This window comes from Somniosus microcephalus, chromosome 1 (assembly GCF_052327205.1).
Source record: "Somniosus microcephalus isolate GS21.2 chromosome 1, FLI_Smic_1.0, whole genome shotgun sequence".
Classification (NCBI taxonomy): domain Eukaryota; kingdom Metazoa; phylum Chordata; class Chondrichthyes; order Squaliformes; family Somniosidae; genus Somniosus; species Somniosus microcephalus.
The window spans coordinates 369,996,089-370,020,612 of NC_140987.1; the positions used below are offsets into that span (position 1 = coordinate 369,996,089).

At 47.3% G+C, this 24,524-nt stretch overlaps 1 pseudogene; it reads left to right on the plus strand.

Annotated features, from left to right (window-relative positions):
• Window positions 1–22,209, plus strand: part of LOC147125008 (uncharacterized) — an 83,665-nt pseudogene extending 61,456 nt beyond the window's left edge.
• Window positions 22,210–24,524: the final 2,315 nt, after the last annotated feature.

Consider the following 24,524-nt stretch of genomic DNA (forward strand, 5'->3'; position numbering starts at 1 on the left):
AAGCGTTTACCTCCAGATAGCGAGGCGAAAATATCCTCAATTCGTGGAAGCAGATATTGTACCGTGTGAAGGACTGGGTTCACTGTCACCTTGAAATCCCCACAGATGCGGACCTTCTTTGGTTCCCCAGGTGTATTACTCAACGACCTCTTCATTACAGGAATGATAGGTGTAGCCCACTCGCTCCAGTCTACTTTGGACAGTACTCCTGAACGTTCCAACCCTTCCAGCTCTGCTTCGATGGCTGGTCTGATCGCATAAGGCACTGGTCTGGCCTTAAGAAACTTTGGGCTTGCATTTTCCTCTATTTTAGTCATTGCTGTTATGCCTTTTAGTGTTCCGAGTCCCTCCTGGAACACTTCTTTTGCGTCAGTTAGCATTTTTGACAGTCGTCCAGGTGTGACGTCGTCATCCTTTTTGGCCTCAACCTTCAGTGCCTGTATGGAATGCCAATCTAATTGTATCTTCTGGATCCATTCACGTCCTAGCAGTGGTGGTCCTCCATCTGGCAATACATATATGTCCATTTTAGGTATTCCCTGGCCTTTGTATATCACTTTCACCCTTATTTTTCCTTTGGGGTAGACTTTTTGCCCCATGTACGTCTTCAAGACAATCTCTGTAGCTTTCAAGTGTATGTGTGAAAATAGCCGCTTGTAGTCCCTTTGGTTTATGACTGTTAGGGCTGATCCTGTGTCCAATTCCATTTTCACTTGGACTCCGTCTATCTTGAGTGTAACCCAGATAGTCTGGTGATCCTCCATTTTGGTTACCTTATGTAGTTTCAGACAACCCAGCTCCTTGCTTCCGGAGTCTGTGTCACTTTTCTGCTCGCCTGAACTACTGTCCATCACCTTGTGTACCTTTTTGTACTTCTCCTGTGGAGATTTCTTGCTTTTGGATTTCTTCCCAGACCTGCAGACTCTTGCTATGTGTCCTGCTTTTCCACACTGTCTGCACACTTGGTCCCTGAACCAACAATCCTTCTGGTCGTGTTTTGTTCTGCCGCAGCGATGACACTTCCCTGTTCCATAGGACATTTCATTGGTGCCATATTCTTGCGGTCTCCGTTGTATCTCTGCAGCGCCCCTTGCGGCTGCTTCGTGTGACACTGCCATACTGAAAGCCTTGTCCAGCGTAAGATCCTTTTCTGATAGAAGCCGTTTCTGGGTTCCTTCACTTTGCAGCCCACACACAAACTTGTCCCTTAACGTATCTGCTAGTCCCACTCCAAACTAGCAGTGTTTTGATAGCTTGCGCAGTTCCGTTAAGTACTCAGCATTGCTTTAGTCTTTGTGTTGGTTCCTTTTATGGAACTTAAATCGTTCTGCTATCAGCAGCGGTGTGGGTTTTAAGTGGTCCTGTAGGATTCCTACTATGCTTTCGAAATTCTTGTTCACAGGCTTCCCTGGGGTTATTAGGTTTTGCAGTAACCCATAAGTTTAGCACCCATGGAATTTAACAAAACCAGTGCTTTCCTAGCATCTGGCACTTCATTCGCCCTGCAGTACACCTCGATACGTTCCACATATGTCGCCCAATCTTTGACTTCATTGTCGAACGTAGAGATACTGCCACTCTTCGGCATCCCTGGGTGTGATTTAACTGTCAAAAATGGCGTCTCCCATGCTCTCCCTTCTTCTCCGCCGGCACAAAATGGCGTCTCCCGCGCTTTCCTTACTTCCCGCGCTCGCCCTTCTTCTCCGCTGCCGCTTCTAAAAATGGCATCTCCCGGGCTCTTCCTTCTTTTCCACGGCTCAATGGCATCTCCCACGCTCTCCCTTCTTCTCCCCACGGACACTGTTCAGCCCTTGAGCCCTGGCTGTGCTCTGCGCGTATTTTTTTCTGTGCACCTTTCCCGTTTCCGCCGCTCGGTCCTGAACCCGCCTGCTGCTTTACCCTCTCTCTCTCCGTTTTGTTTTTCCTCGACGCCGCTCGGTTTTCAACCCCCGGCTGCGCCCTGTGCACTTCACCCTCTGTCTTACCCCGTCGACGCTGCTCGGCTTTTTCTCTGCCGTCGGTCGGCTCCAGCCGCCGCTGTCCGGGAAGGGTCTGCGCTGTACCTGTCGTCAGCCTGTTGCTGATCGTCGTGGCTGGGGAACCAAGCCCGGCTCTCCACAGCCTCCCCTGCGATGTTCACTCTCTGCCGGATGACTGGGCAGTTGCTCGTGGTCGGCGCCTGGCCTCGACTTTCTTCCACCGCCCACCCGGAGCAAATCCTCGAAGGGAAATGCAGAGTTGCAGGTAGATTCGAATCGACACTCGTCACCACTGTTAGATCCGTGATTCTGAGAGTATATTGTTTTTCAATAACCACACGGATGCTGTAACTTAACAATCAACAGGTATTTACTGGAGTAGGGTAGTCTCAAGACTGGGGGTACAGAGGCATGCTCAAGGCTTATATACAGGTGTGGTCACTGCTGGTACTACAGTATACAGGAGCTGTAAAAGTAGTTCTCTCTTAAAGGTACATACACTACACTGGGGAGGCCTCTTCTGCCCTTGGAATGGAAGAGAACCTCCCTGCGTGCTGTGACTCCCTGCATAAGCATATGGAGGGAGTCATGCAGGAGCCTCCGTGCAGCTGTGCACCTTTGTGCAGTGCTTGTCAGTGTTTGCAGCACCTCAATGCTGTAGAACACTGACAGAACAACTATCAAAATGAATGTGGCCAAGGTCCCTTTAAGGAAACCGGCTGATGACGCGTCATCAAATGATGTCATCAGAACCACTTCCTATTAATTGACAGGGAACCCCGCAGGGCGGGCTTAACAGGCCCAATCAAGGGAAAATCCTTTTCACAGACGCACCAATGACCTCTCCCACCGTGATTCTGCCTCCAATGGCGCAATCGCAGCTCTTATCTTTATAAACAGAGGTGATAGGTGTTGTGTATGTACCTTTAAGGGAATAACTGGTCGCAGACTGCAGTACCGGCAGTGACCACCCCTGTATAAAAGGCCCTAGCAGGCTTCTGTAATTTCAGTTTCCAGGTTGTCTCCATTCAGTAAAGACTTGTTATAATCAACTCCTGCAGTCCGTGTCTCAATTATACACGGACATAATACTGGCGACGAGTAAGAAACAAACTTACCTGCAACTCGGCAGCACCTCAGACGACATTATTGAAGGTCGAAGCCAGAAGAAAGAAAAAAAAATAATCCAAAGAAACTCGAGAAACGGGCGTCGACTGTGGGCAACTGCCCTCCAAATCATCGAATTGAAAAGTTGCAGGAGAGACTGTCGAGAGCCAGGCTTGGTTCTCCAGTCTGTGGTTTCCCAGCTAATCGGGCTGGTGGCAGGTAGTGCACTGATCCTTCCTGGGCTGCGGCGGGCTAGAGCTCGATCGGGTGGCTCTGCAACGGGGCTGGGCAGCGAGTCGGGAAGCAAAGAGAGAGAGAGAGGTCAAGCACACAGGGCGTGGCCGGTGCTTCGAAGCCGGGCAGCGTTCGGACCTAAGAAGAGGGAGGGAAGTGTCCCAGAGGGTCCGCTCCACGACGGGAACGGTTCTTCAATTAACGGAGCAAATATTGAAGCGCGATCGAAAAATAAAAATACCGCGGAGAGCGGCGTTGGCAGCAGCGATCAGGGAGGCGCGAAGACCATAGGGCGTCGCCATTACAGGATAGTAAAATAAATATAATCACCAGCAACAGCGTTGGCAGCAGCGGCGGGAAAGCGCGGGAGGTGCCATCTTAACTCGGCAGGTAAGAAGGAAAAGCGCGGGAGGTGCCATTTTGATCCATCGGGGACGAAGGAAAAGCGCGGGAGGCGCCATCTTAGATTTTCAAGATGCCAAAGACTGGCGATATCACTGCCTTCGATAATGCAATAGAAGACTGGACCACGTATGTGGAAAGAGTCGAGGTTTATTGCGAGGCGAACGAAATAGCCGATGAGAAAAAGGCATCGGTATTGCTAAATTTAATGCGCGCAAGAACGTACGGCCTATTGCAGGACCTGATTACTCCAGCCAAACCGAAAGCGAAGAGTTTTAACGAAATTGTTGCTATCCTACAGGAACACCTAAATCCTACACCGCTGCTGATAGCAGAAAGATTTAAATTCCACAGGAGAAATCAGCATAAAAATGAGAGCAATGCTGATTACCTTACGGAACTATGCAAGCTATCAAAGCACTGCCAGTTCGGAGCAGGACTGGCAGATACCTTACGGGACAAATTTGTCTGTGGACTCCTGAGTGAAGGAACCCAGAAGAGGTTACTCTCAGAGAAAGAGCTGATGCTAGATAAGGCTTTCAGCGTGGCAGTATCGTACGAAGCAGCAGCAAGGGGAGCTGCGGAAATACAACAAAAGCCACAGGAATACGGCACCCACGAAATGACACGGGGATTTGCAAAATGTTATCGCTGCGGCAGAACAAACCATGACCAGAAGGACTGCTGGATCAAGGACAAAATATGCAGGCAATGCGGAAAGATGGGACGCATTGCATGAGTTTGCAGGTCTGGGAAGAAGACCAACGACAACAAAAAGGCTACTAAGGAACCGTACAGGAAAGTACAAAAGATGACGGACAGTAGTTCAGAAGACCAGATGAGCGATAGTGAATCTGGGAACAAGAGACTAAGCTGTCTCAAACTTCACAACGTAATCGCAAAAGAGGATCACCGAATCATTTGGGTCACCCTCACGATAGCAGGGTCCCAAGTCATAATGGAATTGGATACAGGATCAGCTCTAACCGTCATGAATCGACGAGACTACGAGCGGCTATTCTCACACATACCCTTGGGAGAGACATCCATTGTCTTGAGCACGTATACGGGGCAAAAAGTATACCCCAGAGGAAAAATAAGGGTGCCTGTCGAATACAACGGCAAGAAAATACGGAAATTATATCTCTACATTCTGCAAGATGGTGGACCACCGTTATTGGGACGTGAATGGATCAGAATGATAAGTTTAGACTGGCACTCCATTTAGGCACTGACGGTGGCTGGTAAAAAGGATGACGACGTCACTCCTGGAAGATTGTCAACAATCGTAACTGATGCCAAAGAGGTATTTCAACAAGAACTGGGCACTCTTAAAGGCGTAACCGCCTCGATAAAAATAGAGGAGAATGCAATTCCCAAGTTTTTCAAAGCAAGACCAGTACCATATGCAATTTGCCCAGCCGTCGAGGCAGAGCTGGAGAATTTGGAGAATGCAGGCGTGTTATCTAAGGTAGACTGGAGCGAGTGGGCGACACCCATCGTTCCTGTCATGAAGAAAACGTTAAACAATATGTCTGAGGAGCCAAGGAAGGTTCGCATCTGTGGGGACTTCAAGGTGACAGTGAACCCAGTCCTTCACACAGTACAATATCCTCTTCCAAGGATAGAAGATATCTTCGCCTCGCTATCTGGAGGGATGCGTTTTACAAAAATTGACCTAGCACAAGCATATTTGCAGATGGAGGTTGAAGAATCCTCTAGGAAATATCTCACGAAAAACACTCACAAAGGTCTTTACCAGTATCATCGACTGGTATTTGGAGTAGCATCAGCTCTGGCGATATGGCAAAGAGCGATGGAACAAGTCCTGCAAGGGATTCCGGGGACTCAGTGTTAATTGGATGACATCCTAGTGACAGGTGAAGATGACAGTGAACACCTTGCCAACCTAGAGCAGGTGCTCACTAGACTACGTGAACATGGGCTATGAGCCAATCACCCCAAGTGCGAGTTTTTTAAGAAACAGATATCGTATTGTGGCCACGTGATTGATGAAGAGGGGTTGCATAAGTCCCCTGACAAAATTGAAGCGGTAGTTAAGGCTCCAGCGGCTGAAAATGTGTCGCAACTGAGGTCATTCCTCGGATTGGTGAATTACTACCATAAGTTTTTGCTGAATTTGTCCACAATTCTGCATCCACTGAATGCCCTACTAGGAACGGGTGTAGCATGGAAATGGAGCGATGAATGTAAGCGGGCCTTTCAGAAGAGTAAGGACCTAATCACTTCAAGAGAAGTATTGGCTCACTACAACCCATCACTACCGATAAGACTGGCGTGTGATGCGTCTCCCTACGGCATTGGGGCGGTACTGTCACATAAAATACTTGATGGTTCAGAGAGGCCGATAGCTTTTGCGTCACGCTCGTTAACTTCAGCCGAGCATAATTATGCCCAGATTGACAGAGAGGCCCTCAGCCTGGTGTGGGGGGTGAAGAAGTTCAATCATTACCTGCAGAGTCAGAAATTTACTGTACTAACTGATCATCAACCTCTCATCTCCATTTTCAACCCTCAGAAGGGCGTACCGAGTTTGACGGCACAACGGCTACAGAGGTGGTCCCTTTTCCGAGGGGCACACCAATATGACATCGAGTACAAAGGAACTAAACAGCATGGGAATGCTGATGGATTGTCGCGCCTACCGTTGCCGATGGTGGAAGAAGAACTGGCAGTGGATCCAGTGGAGTTATTCCACTCGACTATAGTCGAATGTCTCCCTGTGACGAATGAAAACATAGAAAAGGAAACACGAAATTACCCGGCACTCTCCTGGGTCTATGATTTAACGGTGAAGGGATAGCCAGCACATGGCGAACCACTGCTGCCAGCATTCTCGCCGAGAAGAGAACAGCTGTCAGTGTGCAGAGGAACCTTGATGTGTGGATCCAGAGCAGTAATTCCACCCAAATTGAAGGATTGAGTGCACAATGAGCTTCATGAGGGTCATCTGGAAGGGGTAAAAATGAAGAACTTAGCCAGAACGTTTGTGTGGTGGCCGGGAATCGATAGAGAAATCGAAGAGATGACCAAGAGCTGTACAGGATGCCAGAAGGTCCAAAACGCCCCACCAAAAGCCCCTCTGCATCCATGGGAGTGGCCCTCATCTCCATGGCAAAGGGTGCACATTGATTTTGCTGGTCTCTTTATGGACTCGATGTTTTTAATTGCGGTGGGTGCACATTCAAAGTGGCCAGAGGTAATAAAAATGTCCTCAACCACCACAGAAAAAACTATCACAGTCTTACGAACCATATTCGCCAGGAATTGGCTGCCTGAACAGATTTGCTCTGACAATGGACCACAGTTTGTGTCTGAAGAGTTCCGGAGGTTCTTAAAGAACAATGGTGTTAAGCATTACACATCCGCCCCATATCATCCAGCCACCAATGGATTGGCTGAGAGGTTCATTCAAACATTCAAGAAGGCTATCAAGGCAATGTGTAATGAAGACATACCCCTACAACACAAGGTGGATAACTTCTTGTTTGCCTACCGGAATGCGACACATGCGGTTACCAACCAAACTCCAGCCATGATGTTCTTCAATCGAAGACTACGATGCCGCTTGGATTTGGTTAAGCCAAACATCAGAAGAGATGTGGAGAACAGGCAGTTTCAGAATATGAATGAAAGGCCGACCAGGAGTTTTAAGATAGGTCAACCAGTTTTGGCCCGGGACTACTGCACAGAGAAATGGCAGCCAGGAACGATCTGTACACGGCAAGGACCTCTAATGTATACCGTAGACGTTGGAGAGAGCATTGTAAGACGCCATGCTGACCAGATTCTAGAGTCACTGGAAAATGTCAACTCCACACCACGATCTGATAACCTGGCGATGAAACCGAAGTACCAATTGCATCTACCGCAGAATCGGTGATATTGGAAGCAGACGAACCAAACAATGACATTGATCCCGACTCAACCTTGCCAGAAGAACCTGATATCCCAAAGAGTCGTCATCCAGACAGAATCAGGAAGCCTCCTCAAAGACTGAACTTATAATTGCTTAACTTCAACCAATGTATCTAGCAACCGTAATTGTAATTGTAATTAGTTATTATTTAGTTGTTAAATGAATGTTATGTGCTGTTTATCTAAAAGGGGAGGAATTGTTGTGCATGTACTTTTAAGGGAATAACTGGTCTCAGACTGCAGTACCGGCAGTGACCACCCCTGTATAAAAGGCCCTAGCAGGCTTCTGTAGTTTCAGTTTCCAGGTTGTCTCCATTCAGTAAAGACTTGTTATGATCAACTCCTGCAGTCCGTGTCTCAATTATACACGGACATAATAATAGGGGTCGATTTTCATTAAGCTGTCAGGAAGGAGGCGGGTCTACAACTTTCGGGTTTTAGTCCCGCCTACCTCGACGTCCGGCCAAGCCACGTGATTTTCCCTTGATTGACCTTGTTGAGCCTGCCCAGCGGGCTCAGCAGGCCAAGTAAGGGCCACCCGGCAACAGGCGACGTCACAGACTGAAATTTCGTCTGTCAAGAGGTCTTGACAGATGTAATATCAGTGTTTCACAGCTGTTTGAAGCTGTCAAACACTGACAGTCTGACTTCTAACTTGAGTCGTTCTCCACAGACTCAGTTAGATATCTCACCGGCAATGAAAGCTGAAGGCTGTCACTTTTTACAGCTCGCAGCCATTTTGCTTTCAGTGCCGGCTGAGTGATGGACTCCCGAAACCTAGAGGAAGAAAGGCTGTTAAGGTAAGTACAGGTAATTTAAACTTCTTTACACACTTTAGACACACCAAACACACTTACCTTTGCACTCATGCACCCATCACTCACCTGAACACTGACATCGCGACCCCTCCTAGTCCTTCAACCCGACGGCCCACATGCTCTAACCTGGCGTGGTTTGGAGCCATCGGGAATCCCACATGACACCCCTCAAAATAGGGATTAGGCTAAAAACTGCCTGTTAACTACCTGTTAACAGGCAGTTAATTGGCACTAATCTCTTCCCGCCTCGGGTCGGCGGGTCCCTGTGCGGGGCGGGTACCCGCCTCCTGTGAAACTTACGTGGAGGCGGGTTTTGGGTGGGATGGTGTCGGGACCCCCGAATTCGGGATTTCCCCCCCCACACGCCTGAAACCCTGCCTGACGGCTCCAGGAAAATCGACCCCATAGAGTACAAACGCAAGGAAGTTCTGCTAAACCTTTATAAATCACTGGTTAGCCCTCAGCTGTAGTATTGTGTCAAATTCTTGGCACCACACTCTAGGAAGGATATCAAGGCATTGGGGAGGATGCAGAAGAGTATTTTTCGAATGATACCAGGGATGCAGGACTTGAGTTATACGGAGAGAGTAGAGAAGCTGGAATTATTCTCCTTAGAGCAGAGAAGTTCGTAGGGAGATTTGATAGAGGTGTTCAAAATCATGAAGGGTTTTGATAGAGTAAATAAAGAGAAACTGTTTCCAGTGGCAGAAGGGTCTGTTACCAGAAGACACAGATTTAAGGTAATTGGCAAAAGAAACAGAGGCGAGATAAGAGGTTTTTTTTACGCAGCGAATTGTATGATCATTAATGCACTGCCTGAAAGTGGTGGAAGCAGATTCAATAATAATATTCGAAAGGGAATTGGAGAAATACTTGAAGGAGATCATTTTGTAGGGCAATAAGGAAATGGCAGGGGAATGGAATTAAATGGCTAGCTCTGAAGAGCTTGCCAATTAATCCCATTCCCCTACCATTTTGGCCTCCTTCTGTGCTGTACAATTCTATGATTCTATAGAGGGCTAAAAATTACTGGCCATTCCTTCAGAGCAAAAGAGGAACTGGTTTCAGAATTATTATTCTAGGAACCAAAACATGGAAACAAATAGAGAGGCTGGCCAAGAATTAAGTACCATATTGTATGGGATATAGAAATTCCCATAGGAAAATAATATCATGCATGTTGAATAAAGAGGTGCGGAGGACAGTCACAGGAGCAGCGACGATAGTCACCCATTGATGATGATGATTTGTAGATGTGAATTCGAAACTGGTAAATGTAAAATAACCACCGATTGAAGATGGTTCTCTTTGGTAGTGCTGTCAAGTGTCTGGACTAATGTTAGGAATTCTAGGCTGCAATATTGGGAGTAGTTTTACAGAGAGACAGTGGGGGCTAAATTGGCTAACCCCTGAAAATGGGTACGGGTGTTGCGGTATGCGATTAACCCGCGCCCGTTCATGCTTTGCAGGCAGCACGTTAAATCAGTGCTTCTTGCTGTTTTAAAATGATTTCTGCATGCAGCCACGCTACCTGCGCTGTTCATTGGCTGCACGTATCAGCAGGGGGCCCAATATTGCAAGTGGCCATTGCTACTTAAAGGCAGCCTGCATCTCTTAAAGGGAAGGTGCATTGTGGCTGCAAGAAATGGTGGGAGTTTTTTGAAATCTGAATCTGTGCTGATTCTTTGAGGACTGGCTGAACATGCGAGAGAATGTGCACCAAGGTTTTCTGACAATGCACTGGAGGTCTTGGTGAAAGTTATGGAGAGACATTCTATATCCGCAGTGCGGCAGGAGGCCCTCCAGACATATGCTCAGGAGGCAGTGGGAAGAAGTAGTGGCAGAGGTCAATGCAAGGAGTGTTGCTTCAAGTACATGGATGCAGTGCAGGAAGAAGTTTAATGATCATACATAAATTGTCAAGGTGAGTGAGTTTATCTTCAAAAGGCATATTCTACCAACTGCACCACTAACCTCATCCACCATTCAATTAATTTCACTTCCATCACCCACCTACCAACAATCCCTATCAATTGGTACCCAACGCTTCAGTTCATATAATTTACCTCACCTCCACACACTTGGCACTTTTGCAAGCCTCACTCCCACAACTCACAGCTCAGACACACTGGCAGCTATTTAACTATGACAGCCACATCACCTGAACATATTGCAGGACACTCACTGACACAATCCCCTCTTTCTTGCAGGAGAAGATGGTGCAAAACAGCAGGCAGCAGGAACAAACTGGAGGAGGAGAAGCGCACCTGCATGTTTTAACCCCCATGGAGGAGACAGTGCTGGCCATCATGGGAAGGGGCATCACTGATGCTGTGGCCATTAGCGGTGCTGGAGGAATCGATGATGAGTGTAGCTGCATACCTAATCCTCCTTCTCTCATTCCACTTCTCCCTCATCCCACAATCTTTTCTGAATCACAAGCTGCAGATGGTGTAAGCACAAATTTCTTACTTTCTCCTCTCCCCTCAACACAACTCACCCTTTATCCATTTTTCCTTTCAGATACCCAAGAACCGGAACCTTCCCAATCAAAGGAGGAAGACAAAGAAAACAATGACAATGAAGAGACGCCGTTACTCAATCATACAGTCGAGGCCACCAGCTCAGAGACTGACACTGTGCGTATTTTACTGACTAGGATAGAGGTGGGATCTGCACGTGATGAGACACCATGCACAAGTGCGCAGGAGCCAGGGCAGGGGGAATGTATAGAGCATGTGCCAGTTCGGCAGAGGGTGAAGTCACACTCTAGTTTTGATGCAGAGGAGTCACATGAGGACTTTGATCGGCCAGGGTACAGAAGAAGGTCGATGGGTGTGCATAACTAAATGCTTGGTGCACTGGAAAGCCTACCAGAAAACCTGTGCTCAATGTCAAGGAGCAAGGAGGAGTCCAGCACCAACTTGGCACAGGGCTTTGTGCAGAGCTTGGAGCCTATCCTTTCCAGCATGGAACAGGTGGTCACCTCCATCAGCACACCTCTGGAACCTACCATGATGCAGCGTCTGATGGCTGATGACACAGCTTGCATTGCAGCACAACCAGCTTCCATCAAAGGTCTGAGTGCTGCAGTGGAAGCTCAGACTCCTACCTTGCAAGCTAAGACTGCTGCCATTGTGGCTCAGGATACCACTGTTCAAAGGAGCTTTGAGGGTGTTAAATCCGTGTATCTTTAGGTAGTGTGTCCTTCAATCAATAGACAGAGACTACAGAGGAACAATCAACAGGAGTTTACTGGATGAGGGTTACTCTAAAACTAACAGTACAGATCCCTACTCAGGGTTTATATACAGGTGTGGTCACTGCCGGTACTACAGTATACAGGAGCTGTAAAAAGTAGTTCTCCCCTTAAAGGTACATACACTAAAATTCCTCCCCTTTTAGATTAACAGTACCATAACATTCATTTAACAATTAACACTTTTAACATGCAACAATAACTGAAAATAGTCTATTTATAAATTCAGTCTTTGGGGCGGCTTCCTGATCCTTTCTGGATAGCGCCTTTCCTGAGTGTCTTGCTCATGGTGCGGAGGCGATTCTGGCCCCCTGTCGTCAGTTGGTTCATCAGCTTCCGATGCTACTGTTTCTGGGGTAGATGCTACCTGTATGTCGGGTTCATCACCAGGTACGCGAGACATGGGGTTGACTCGTTCCTGTGACTCTAGGATCTGGTCGACATGGCGTCTCACAATGTTCTCCCCAACATCCACTGTGTACATTAGTGGCCCCTGCCGTGTGCATATCGTTCCTGGTTGCCATTTCCCTGTTCGGTAGTCGCGGGCCAAGACTGGTTGCCCTACATTGAAGCTCCTTGTCGGTTTCTCATTGATGTGCTGGAATTGCTTATTCTCAACATCTCTTCGTACATTTGGTCTGAGCAAATCCAGACGAGATCTCAACCTTCGGTTAAAGAACATCATGGCCGGGGTCTGGTTGGTGACTGCATGTGTCGCATTTCTGTAGGCTAACAGGAAATTGTCCACCTTATGCTGCAGTGGAATGTTATCATCGCACATGGCCCTTACTGCCTTTTAAAAGGTTTGTACGAACCTCTCAGCCAATCCATTTGTGGCTGGATGATACGGGGCGGATGTGTAATGCCTTACCCCATTCCTTTTCATAAATTTCCGAAACTCTTCGGACACAAACTGTGGTCCGTTATTAGAGCAAATCTGCTCTGGCAAGCCGTTCCTGGCAAATATGGTCCGTAGGACTGCAATCGTTTTCTCCGTGGTGGTGGAGGAAATTTTGATCACCTCAGGCCATTTCGAGTGCGCATCCACGGCTATTAAAAACATTGAGTCCATGAATGGACCAGCAAAATCAATATGCACCCGTTGCCATGGAGAGGAGGGCCACTTCCATGGGTGTAGAGGGGCATGTGGTGGTGCATTTTGGACCTTCTGGCATCCTGAGCAGCTCTTTGTCAGGTCCTCGATTTGCTGATTGATCCCCGGCCACCACACATAAGCCCTAGCAAGGCTTTTCATTTTCACCCCTCCCAGATGGCCTTCGTGAAGCTCGTTGAGCACTCTCTCCCTTAACTTGGGTGGAATTACCACTCGGGATCCACACATCAAGGTCCCCTGCCATACTGACAGCTGTTCTCTTCTGGATGAGAATGCTGGCAACAGTGAGTCGCCATGTGTTGGCCATCCCTGCACCGTCAAGTCATATATCCGAGACAGTGTCGGGTCATTTCGGGTCTCCTTCTCTATAAACGCGTTAGTTACTGGCAAGCGTTCAATTATAGTCGAATAAAATATTTCGACAGGGTCCACTGCTGGTGCTTCCTCCGCAGTAGGCAGTGGCAGGCATGATAGCCCATCAGCGTTTCCATGCTGTTTCGTGCCCTTATATTCTATTTCATATTGGTTCGCCCCTAGAAAAAGGGACCATCTTTGTAGCCATTGCGCAGTCATCACCGGAATGCCCTTCTTTGGATTAAAGATGGAGACAAGTGGTTGGTGGTCAGTCAGCAAGGTGAACTTCTGCCCGTGCAGATAGTGGTTGAACTTTTTCACTCCCCACACTAGGCTGAGGGCCTCCCTGTCAATCTGGGCATAGTTACGCTCGGCTGAGGTTAGTGACCGAGACGCAAAGGCTACTGGCCTCTCCGAGCCGTCCGGGAATTTGTGCGACAGCACCGCTCCAATACCATAGGGTGATGCATCACATGCCAACCGAATTGGTAGTGCTGGGTTGAAATGAGCCAACACCTCTTTTGATGTGATCAATTCTTTGCACTTCTGGAAAGCTCGTTTACATTCGTCATTCCACTTCCATGGTACCCCCGTTTGCAGTAGGGTTTGCAGTGGGTGTAGCACTGTAGAAAAATTCGGCAAGAACTTATGGTAGTATTTCACCAGCCCGAGGAACGACTTCAGTTGTGACACCTTTTCCGGTGCTGGAGCCTTGACTACTGCCTCAATCTTTTCAGGGGACTTATGTAGCCCCTCTTCATCAATAACGTGGCCACAAAACGAGATCTGCTTCTGGAAAAACTTGCATTAGTGGCGATTAGCTCGGAGCCCATATTCCTTCAATCTAGTGAGCACCTGCTCCAGGTTGGCGAGGTGATCACTGTCATTTTCGCCCGTGACCAGGATGTCGTCCAAATAACACTGGGTCCCTGGAATCCCTTGCAGGACTTGTTCCATTGCCCTTTGCCAAATAGCCGGAGCTGATGCTACCTCGAACACCAGCTGGTTGTATTGGTAGAGACCGTTATGAGTGTTGATCGTGAGGTACTGTTTCGAGGCTTCTTCTACCTCCATTTGCAGGTATGCCTGGGCCAGATCATTCTTAGTGAAGTGTTTTCCTCCAGATAACGAGGCGAAAATAGCTTCAGTCCGCGGAAGCGGATATTGTACCGTGTGAAGGACTGGGTTCACTGTCACCTTAAAGTCCCCACAGATGCGAACCTTCTTTGGTTCCCCAGGCGTATTACTCAACGACCTCTTCATTACAGGAACGATGGGTGTAGCCCACTCGCTCCAGTCCACTTTGGGCAGTACTCCAGAACGTTCCAAACCTTCCAGCACTGCTTCGACGGCTGGGCAGATCGCATAAGGCACCGGTCTGGCCTTAAAAAACTTTGGGCTTGTATTTTCCTCTATTTTGATCATCGCTGTTATGCCTTTTAGTGTTCCGAGTCCCTCCTGGAACACTTCTTGTGCATCAGTTAGCATTTTTGACTGTCGTCCAGGTGTGACATCGTCATCCTTTTTGGCATCTACAGTCAGTGCTTGTATGGAATGCCAATCTAGCTGTATCTTCCGGATCCATTCACGTCCTAGAAGTGGTGGTCCTCCATCTGGCAATACATATAGATCCATTTTTGGTGTTTCCTTGCCGTTATATATAACATTCACCCTTATTTTTCCTTTGGGGTAGACTTTTTGCCCTGTGTACATCTTCAAGACAATCTCTGTATCTCTCAAGGGTATATGTGAGAATAGCCGCTTGTAGTCCCTTCGGTTTATGACTGTTAGGGCTGATCCTGTGTCCAATTCCATTTTCACTTGGACTCCGTCTATCTTGAGCGTGACCCAGGCAGTCTGGTGATCCTCCATTTTGATTACATTATGTAGTTTCAGACAACCCAGCTCCTTGCTTCCGGAGTCTGTATCACTTTTCTGTTCGCCTGAACTATTCTCCGTCACATTATGTACCTTTTTGTACTTCTCCTGTGGAGATTTCTTGCTGCTGGTTTCCTTTCCCGACCTGCAGACTCTTGCTATGTGGCCTGCTTTTCCTCACTGTCTGCACACTTGGTTCTTGAACCAACAATCCTTATGGTCATTTGTTGTTCTGCCGCAGTGATAACACTTCACTGCTCCATATGACATTTCATTTGTGCCATATTCTTGCGGTCTCCGTTGTATCTCTGCAGTGCCCCGTGCGGCTGCTTCGTGTGATACGCCATGCTGAAAGCCTTGTCCAGCGTAAGATCCTTTTCTGATAGAAGCCGTTTCTGGGTTCCTTCACTTTGAAGCCCACACACAAACTTGTCCCTTAAAGTATCTGCTAGTCCCGTTCCAAACTGGCAGTGTTTCGATAGCTTGTGCAGTTCCGTTAAATACTCAGCATTACTTTCGTCTTTATGCTGGTTCCTTTTGTGAAACTTAAATCTTTCTGCTATCGGCAGCGGTGTGGGGTTTAAGTGGTCCTGTAGGATTGCCACTATGCTTTCAAAATCCTTTTCCACTGGCTTCTCTGGGGTTACTAGGTTTCGCAGTAAGCCATTCATTTTGCACCCATGGAATTCAACAATACCAGTGCTTTCCTGGCATCTGCCACTTCATTCGCCTTGCAGTACACTTCTATGCGTTCTACATATGTCGCCCAATCTTCGACTTCATTGTCGAACGCTGTGACACTGCCACTCTTCGGCATCCCTGGGTGTGGTTTGACTGGCTAAAAATGGCGTCTCCCGCGCTTTCCTCTCTTCCCCCGTGGACGCTGCTCAGCCCTTGAACACCGGCCGCGCTCTGTGCGTTTTCCTGCGTGCCTCTCTCGTTGATGCCGCTCGGTCCTGAACCCCGGCTGCGCCCCGTGCGCTCTACCCTCTCTCTCTTTTTTTTTTCCGTCGACGCCGCACGGTCTTCAACCCCGGCTGTGCTTTACACTCTCTCTTACACCGTCGACGCTGCTCGGCCTTCCCCTGTGCCGTCGGTCGGCTCCAGCCGCCGCCGTCCGGGAAGGGTCTGCGCCGTACCTGCTGCCAGCCCGTCTCGCTGGAGTCTCTGCCGGATGGTCGACGCCCGTGCCCCTGGAATCGGCCTTCTTCTACAGAGTTGCAGGTAGGTTGAATCGACTCGTCGTCAATGTTAAATCCGTGTATCTTTAGGTAGTGTGTCCTTCAATCAATAGACAGAGACTGCAGAGGAACAATCAACAGGTGTTTACTGGATGAGGATTACTCTAAAACTAACAGTACAGATCCCTACTCAGGGTTTATATACAGGTGTGGTCACTGCCGGTACTACAGTATACAGGAGCTGTAAAATGTAGTTCTCCCCTTAAAGTTACATACACTACAGAGGGCATCACAGCAGTCCATCAATTTGTTCTCCAAAAGATCAATAGAATTGCTGAGGCACCGCCCCAGGGGAGTCTCAGTGGCTCCATGGAGCACAAACCTGCTGTTCTCTCTCAGGGTGACTACATTCCACCCCTGCCACTCCGCCAGTGCCCTTGCTGTTGCCTGTCAGCCAGTTAGACCAGTCTGCTGCCGCCCAGGCCGAGATGGTGCAGTCTGAAGATGGGCCTTCTAGGCCCAAAGTTGCTCGAGGTCGCACTCCAAGGCCATCTGCAGTCTCTTCAATTGAAGGTCAGCAGCCTTCCACCACCCATGTTGCGGCCACTGGGGAAGCAGCTCATAGGAACCCTAGGAGAGGCACCTCTTAGGAGCACTAATAGAGGCAAGGGCATAGGGAAGATAGACAATAAGGGAATGTACAAGGGTGATTTGTATATGGAATATATAATGATTGAATTTATAAATTTGGATTGGAATATGCATTGTCTGGTGGCTTTTATTTTTGTGTTCACAGAAAGAGGACATTATGATGGTCAGTGATAAAGGAAAGGTAAGGAGTGACAGACTGTTGGTAAATGGGACGGGATGGTTAAGGTTACTGGTATTGCTCATGAGCTAGTTGATCATGCAGAGCCCAAACAGAAAAGGGGTTATTTACGTTGTAGCCTCCCTTCCTCTTCCTGTTCTTCTACTTCCTGTTGCACTTCCTCCTCCCCACTTCCTCCATTTCCTCCTCCTACTCCTCCTCTTCCTCTTCTTCGTGCTCCTGCTCCTCAGGTTCTTACCTGTTAGGTGGTGGCAAGGTCTGTTCCTTCATAACAGCAAGATTGTGCAGCAAGCAGCATACTACCACAAATCTTGATACCTGTTCAGCTGAGTACTGCAGGGCTCCTCCAGAGCGGTCCAGATAGTGGAGGCATTGCTTGAGGATGCAACGGTATGCTCTATAATACTCTTTGTGGCAGCATGGCTCTCATTGTAGGCCTGCTGTGTACGTGTGCGTAGGTTCCAGACTGGAGTCATGAGTTGTGTCAAGAATATGTTACCTCGAGATGAGCTTCCGACACTTATCCGCGCCATCGCTAAGACCACCTAATTCCACCTCCAGAACAACACGCGATTCCGCCCTGCCTTAGCTCATCTGCTACTGAAACCCTCATCAATGCCTTTGTTACCTCTAGACTTGACTATTCCAAGGCACACCTGGCTGACCTCCCATCTTCCACCCTCCATGGACTTGGGCTAGTCCAAAACTCTGATGCCCGTACCCTAACTCACACCAAGTCCATCTCTGTGTTCACTGACCTACATTGGCTCCCGGTTAAGCAATGCCACGATTTTAACGTTTTCATCCATGTTTTCAAATCCCTCCATAGCCTAGCACCTCCCTACTCTGTAATCTCCTCCAGCCCTACAACCCTCTGAAATCTCTGTGTTCCTCCAATTCTGGCAACTTTCGCATCCCCGATTTTAATCACTCCACCATTGGCGGCCGTGCCATCACTTGCCGAGGCTCTAAGCTCTGGAATTCCCTCCCTAAACCTCTCTGCCTCTCTAACTCTCTTTCCCCCATAAGACGTCCTTAAAACCTACCTCTTTCATCTACCCTAATATCCCCTTATGTAGCTTGATGTCAAATTTCGCTTGATAATGCTCCTGTGAAGCACCTTGGGACATTTTACTGTGTTAAAGGCGCTATGTAAATGTAAGCTGTTGTTGTTGAGTGTATAACCTTTGTCGTCCAGTCGCCAGCCTTTGACTTGCCATGGTGGGTTAAATACAGGCAGCACAGAGGACTGCATCAAAATGAAGGCATCGTGACTGCTGCCAGGATAACAGGCATTCATCTGTATGCCTGTTGCACATTGAGGGAGTGGAAAATTCACACGAGGCGCACGCAAGGCAATGTGTGTGCAGTCAATGGCACCCTGCAGCATGGGGAAGCCTGCAATCTGTGCAAACCCTCGTGCTCGCTCTGCCTGCTTGTCTCTGGAAAGAGTGAATGAGATTAAACTGTCTCTCTTTGTATAGAGAGCCTCAGTGACTTTCCTTATGCAACAGTGCACTGAAAACTGCGAGATGTTGCTTATACCTCCAGCAGCAGCCTGGAAGGAGCCAGACGTAAAAAAGTTAAGAACCACGGTCACCTTGACAGCCACAGGCAATGCTGTCCTTGCTCTGCTCTGAGGTTGCTGTTGTGGCTGCTGCAGTTGGCAGGTTTCAGTCACAACCTTTTCAGTGAAGCTCAGATGTCTCGTGCATTGGTCGTGCTGAAGCTCAGGTGAGGGAATTGCTCCCTAACGACCCTGGGAGGATATGGCCTCCTGCTGAGAGCCCTTCTCCCCTTCCTCCTCCTCCCTCTTTCCACAGCTTGTCCTGCTCTGTGTGGCCATTCTTCATTCTCTCAATCATGTTCAATTCCCAGAGGAAGACCTGCCAGATTTATACTGCAACTCTAGCATTGCAGCAGAAACCACTTCACAGTGAAGCTAAACTTTACAGTATAAATGGATGATTTTTGCACAGTGCACAAATGTGTAAAATCAGACAGAACAATTGCAGAATACAGTGTACTGCATAAAAAGATGCGTGACCGATTATACATTAAAAAGCATGCAAACTGAGTCACAACAACAAGATAGAGCTTGATCCAATGTCTAATCGTGATTTGATTCACTTGGGGCCTGAAGTTACACCTTGGGATACTGATATACAAAGCCGTAATACACTTATCTGAAATTCCCCTCTTCACTATTTTATTCAAGGTATTAACCCACTTATTATAAACAGGTTAGCACCTCTGCTAAAATCCTGGGGCAAGGAATTTCAGACAAACGTCTTAAGCATTTATACACTGGTTTCCCAGAGGGTTATCTCAGTACTATTGTGATTTGATTTTGATTTTTTTTTAATATCATACACTATTAATGAACCTGATCCAGGAATTTTTAGTACCCTTAAAACATTGTCTACAACATTCATTAAAGGAGAATGATAATGCAGAGGGCTGTACTTTGAATAAAAAAGTATTCTCCCCCTATCCAAGTAATGGTAAAAATAGTTTTAAAAGGGAGTGATGCACTGTCAGAGATGTTGGGTTGGATTTTGTGAATGGAGGCGTGCTGGAGGCGGGACTGCTGCTTGTCGGGTCTCAGTCCCGCCTCCATCATGTTCTGGCCAACTAGCGGGATTTTCCCCGATTGACCATGTTAAGCCCGCCCAGCGAGCTCAGCAGGCCAATTAGGGGGAAGTCACTGACAGAGCACGTCAATGTCTGACATGCCATCTGTCAAGACTTCCTGAAAGAAGAAATGTCAGCATTTGACAGCTCTGTGAAGCTGTCAAACACTGACATTCTGTGTAGTTTGATGAGTCCTTGTGTTCAGGAATCATCAAACCTTTCAACTTTGTAGAAAGCAGATGACTGTTGGTTCGGAGGATCCAACAGTCAATCTGTGAAATCTACAACGAAGGTGTCAGGACTCTGGAACCACCACAGCTGAAGGCTGTAGGCAGAAACAAAGGTAAGTGAACATTTTCTAACACTTAACACTCACCTCACATACTTACCACTCCACACTTGCACCCATCACTCACTTCTACATCTCACTTTCAGGCCCCTCCGACCCCCGCAGACCTCCTACTCGACTCCTCCAACGCGGCGGGGTTCTCTGAGGTCGGGAAGCCTTCACCTGAAAAGGTAAAATGGAACTAATCCATTTTTCTGCCAGGTAGTTAAAAGGATTTAATCCCTTTCCTGCCTCCAGGAGACAGGACTTGGGGCAGGACGGCTTCCCACCTCCTGGCAAAAGGGCACAGAGGCGGGATGGGGGCAGGTTTGCCACCCGCCCCCACTTTCTGCAACTTTACCGGCAGTCCTGCCTCCATATCCACCTCCTCGGGGCTGACAAAATCCAGCCCGCTGTCTTTCAGATGAGACTGCCCTCTTAGTAGATGTAAAAGATCAGATGGCATTATTCTGAAGAAGACCTGAGGAGTTCTCCCCGGTGTCCTGGCCAAAATTTATCCCTCAAGCAATATCACTTAAAAAAACAGATAATCTGGTCATTACATATTGCGCTTTGTTGGATCTTGCTGTGCGCAAATTAGCTGCTGTGATTCCTACGTTACGACAGTGACTAGTCCCTCAAAATACTTCATTGGCTGTAAATCACTTTGTGCCACCTGAGGTCCTGAAAAGCATTATATAAATCCAAGTTCTTTCTTTCTCTTACTATGATATTCCTATGCTTATTAGTATCTTCCATCTCTTTGGAACAGATCATTTTGTCACCCTTATACCAAGTTGTTTCATCGTCGACATGGGTTAATGCAAATGGAACAACTCCATGGGAAGTCTTATGCATTGCCATTGTGTGATTGTTCAAGGTACAGGACCATGCTAATATATTATGCATTCAGAGGCCAGAGAGTAGAAGACAGCAGAGTTAGGAGCAGACAGGCATGAAGCTACAAGCTTAGGGTGCAGAATATCCTTGTGTTAATTAGAGCACTTGCTCACTTGAGCAAGGTTTTGGAGGGATGCTGGTTGGCGTGCAAACAGTATGTTACTGCATTCAAGACAGGAGGGGAGAAGAATGAAAAAAAAGACAAAATTACCAGGATTCCTCAAATCAGCACTAACATTGAAGGTTTTTTTTTAAATTTAAGAACAAGTTAGTTAAGAACAAGATATTTTAAATCATTACAGGGATAGTAACAGACATATGTTAACATCAACTGCTAGGAATTGAGCCCTTTTAGGTCTGAGTAATAATGAATATTGAATACAAAGTAAAGCAGCACATCAACACAAACTTGTTCCTAAGACCAGAATCTATATAATATCATTTGGATTGGTGGAAATGACAATGACATTCACAGTGATTGATGCCAAAACTAACCACTGACTTCCCTCTTCTCTGATCATTGCTAAGGAATTGTACTAAACATGACCTGGACTGCAAAGTAATAACGATAAATTAGATTTGCTACTTTAAAGAAAATTAAACGCTTCTGCTTATTGTGCAGTGGAGCCAAGATGGCAATAGGAATATTAACTGTGAGTCAGTGACATTATTTAAATAGAGGGTGTGACAATGACATTGACAAATATTTTTTGACGTTATGCATTCTACCATGAAAATTTGCACTCAGATGTCTGAATACTGCCTGGATGCACTGACATGTTTGCTTTTCTTAGTTTTGCTTCAGTTATTAGTATTATGGCAAAACACACCATGTTTCTCCAGTGACATCACTTGAGTCGACAATATTCTATTGTCCCTGGCAGTGATGTAATGAAATTGAGCTTTCATCCTGACAGGCCCTCATTGCAATGCCCATACAGACAGTTCTTAGAAAGTGTGATTCAGTACCTATCAAGCCCTTTTCAGTGCCTATCAAGAGAATCTGATTGTTTTTGGCAAGGATGGTGAAGCATCTCAAAGTAGACAATGCTGAAAAAGTAAGTTTTGGAGGGAGTAGTGATTTATTCTCATTTGTCTAGTCTGCAGTTGATAGTACGCAGAAAGCAGCTGGCATTAAACAGTCACTTTATCCGCACAGGGATGTGAAGTTTGAACCTGCATTGCAACAGGCTGAAAAATGGTTGAATGAAAGAATGGAAATACTGACATTTGGGGGCTCAGATTGCATCTGAAATCAACCAAAATCTGACCTCCACTTGATAATGGCCCAGAAATTTGGGTCTCCACGGGTGAGTATGCACGGGGTACTCACCCGTAAGCCCAATGGAAGTGCCGGTTTCCTGCATGCACTGCGCATGCGTGGGAAACCGGCACTTCCGTTCCCCTGAAAGAAGGGGTTCAGAAGTTCAATGCGTGCGCAGGAGAGGCTGCACGTGCGCATCGAACTTACGTTTTTTTTGCAGGTTTCTCCGGGAAGGTAAGTCTCCAGAAGTTACACATATAAAAAGCAGTCGCAAGGCCTGCTTTTTACAAGGTAAGCGGTGAATTAATTAAAATTAAAACATTTTTTCCACAGGTTTATTATTTTTAAATACTTTAAAGAAAGGTAGGTTTGTTTTTAGCCCCAGTAGAAAATAAAATAATTTTTTCAAAAATTTAAATTATTGTTTAAAATAGTTATTTCATGTAATTTATAGTTTATTTAAAGAATGTGATGTTTTTTATTAATTTATTTGAAGATTTAGTGATGTTTTGCGGCTTATAGTATTTATAAGTTTGACAGCCCTTCCTGTCAAACTTATGAATGAAGCATTCCCTGCTACCGTTGGCTCTCCATGGCCCACGTGATCCCAGGGGACGCATCGAACTAACTGCGCCCCTGGGATATGCAAGCACTGCGCACCAGCAGTTGGAGGAGGCCTAGGATCGCAATTCCACCGGGGCTCACAGCTCAATGTCCGGCGCGCTAGGTAAGTGCAGGTCGGGGGCTTGCACCTGCGGGAAGCCCCCGACCCGAACTTCTGGGCCATTATAAATTACTCAAGCTACATGGGCTGAATTGGTGTTGATTTTAAGTTAATCCACCAGAAGGATCCCGTGTGGGGGCAAAATTGGGTTGCTTTGCACCTCCCATTAGCGTCCCCATGGGGCGCTAATGGGGCGCAAAGCCCCTAGTGCCTGGGCGCGGCACTGCTAATGCCTCCTGCGAAATTCAGCGAGAGGTTAGCGGTGGCGGTAGCCGGTAGCGCCCCGCAGCGCTGCACCCCAGCCGCAAACTTCAATCGCACCCCCTGACCTAACGCCGGACGATATGTCCGACAGGGTCAGGGTGGCATTTTTGTGGCCGCAGCGGTGCAAATATAAAGGGCAGGTGCCGGGTGGCCATTTTTTTGGGCCGCCTGCCAGCACCTGCCCCCTTCCGCTTTATTATGTGGGGTGCCGGCCGTGCTCAGTCAGCCCGGCACTCCTTTAACCAGGGGAGGGAGACCTGTAATACCGCAGCGTTATGTGCCGATGCGATATTCAATGGTAGCGCCCCAGGAAGGAGGGGGAGTGCTTTCAGTAGCACCCTGCCTCCTGCTTGGGGTGCAACCACTGAATTTACGGTGCTAATTGTAGCACCCCGGCAAAGTAAGCGCCCCAAAGGGGCAGCCTCCAAATTTTCCCCCCCATCATGTCTTTATTGACTTACGTGTCCTCCAGTAGAAACTCTGTATGGATTCAAGGCCAAATAAAGTCTTTATTTTTGTGACTATGAGTTCATCATTAATTATAATAACATGGATGACACATCGGGTCAAAGTAATGGTGAGGCTAAAGCGCTCGCATTATTTATGGAAGGGGCAGATGCGCAGTTAAATGCCAATGTGCAAAAGTTTCTGTCCGCGTTGTGCTGCTCCACCATTAGCTTCACAAAAGTGCCATCTTGTTGCCTGCTGCACCATTGAAATGCATTTAATGGCGTGAGATTGCTGTATTTGCACGGTAGATATGAACTAAATGCGCCACAGAAAGTTAAGTCAAGTCATTTCAAATCTCAGTATCCTTTTAATAATGTGAGCAGTTTTAATTATTGCCAGTCAACCTCTCTGGCACTGAAAATTAACTATTACAAGTGTGGAGTCTCATTCCTTCAGATTTTAATTGTTGTTGGGGATGTTTAAAATGTAAAACTTTACACTTTTTACTTTTCCTTTCTGTCTTTTTTTCACTCTCTCTTAATCCAATATTTCTTTCCGTCTCTTTCACCTCTGAGTCAGAAAGTTGTTGGTTCAAGTCTCACTCCAGAGAATTGAACAAAAAATCTAGGCTGATACTCCAGTGCAGTGCTGAGGGAGTGCTGCACTGTCGGAGGTGTTGTCTTGCGGATGAGACGTTAAACCGAGGCCCCGTCTGCTCTCTCAGGTGGACATAAAAGATCCCATGGCACTATTTCGAAGAAGAGCAGGGGAGTTATCCCTGGTGTCCTGGCCAATATTTATCCCTCAACCAGCATCACTAAAAAAAATTATCTGGTCATTATCTCATTGCTGTTTCTGGGAGCTTG